Here is a 1,101-nt window from a genome sequence, read left to right on the forward strand (position 1 = left end):
GGTCCCATGAAGTCAATGCCCCATACATCAAACAACTCAATCTCCAATATCCCTTGTTGAGGCATGGCATAACTGTGGGGTAGGTTGCCTGATCTTTGGCAACTGTCACAACTAAGCACAAATGCTCGGGAATCTTTATAGAGAGTGGGCCAGTAGAAGCCACTTTGGAGGACTCTTGTGGCTGTTCGCTCACTTCCAAAATGTCCTCCATATTCGTTCACTTCCAAAATGTCCTCCATACTGTGATCCATGGCAATGCCAAAGGATCTTCTGTGCTTCTTCTTTAGGCACACATCTACGGATCACTCCGTCTGTACATCTGTTAAAGAGATATGGTTCATCCCAAAGATAGTATTTTGCATCTGTGATTAATTTCTTTGATTGCACCTTACTGTACTCTTTGGGTATGAATCTCACTGCCTTGTAGTTTGTAATGTCTGCAAACCATGGCACTTCCTGGACGGCTAGTAATTGCTCATCCGGAAAGGTTTCAGAAATTTCAGTGAGAGGGAGGGACGCCCCTTCCACTGGTTCTATTCAGGACAGGTGATCTGCTACTTGATTTTCTGTCCCTTTTCTGTCTCTTATTTCTATATCAAACTCTTGCAGAAGCAGCACCCATCTGATGAGTCTGGGTTTTGAATCCTGCTTTGTGAGTAGATATTTAAGAGCAGCATGATCAGTGTACACAATCACTTTTGATCCTACTAAGTAGGATCTGAATTTGTCAATGGCGTAAACCACTGCAAGTAGCTCTTTTTCTGTGGTTGTGTAATTCTTCTGTGCATCATTTAGCACACGGCTGGCATAGTAAATGACATGCAGAAGCTTGTCACGCCTTTGTCCCAACACTGCACCAATGGCATGGTCACTGGCATCACACATTAGTTCAAATGGTAATGTCCAGTCTGGTGCAGAGATGATTGGTGCTGTAACCAATTTAGCTTTCAGAGTTTCAAATGCCTGCAGACACTCTTCATTAAAGATGAATGGCGTGTCTACAGCTAGCAGGTTGCTCAGAGGTTTGGCGATTTTTGAAAAATCCTTTATAAACCTCTAAAATCCTGCATGCCCCAGAAAGCTTCTGATTGCCTTAACATT

This window comes from Arachis duranensis, chromosome 2 (assembly GCF_000817695.3).
Source record: "Arachis duranensis cultivar V14167 chromosome 2, aradu.V14167.gnm2.J7QH, whole genome shotgun sequence".
Lineage (NCBI taxonomy): Eukaryota > Viridiplantae > Streptophyta > Magnoliopsida > Fabales > Fabaceae > Arachis > Arachis duranensis.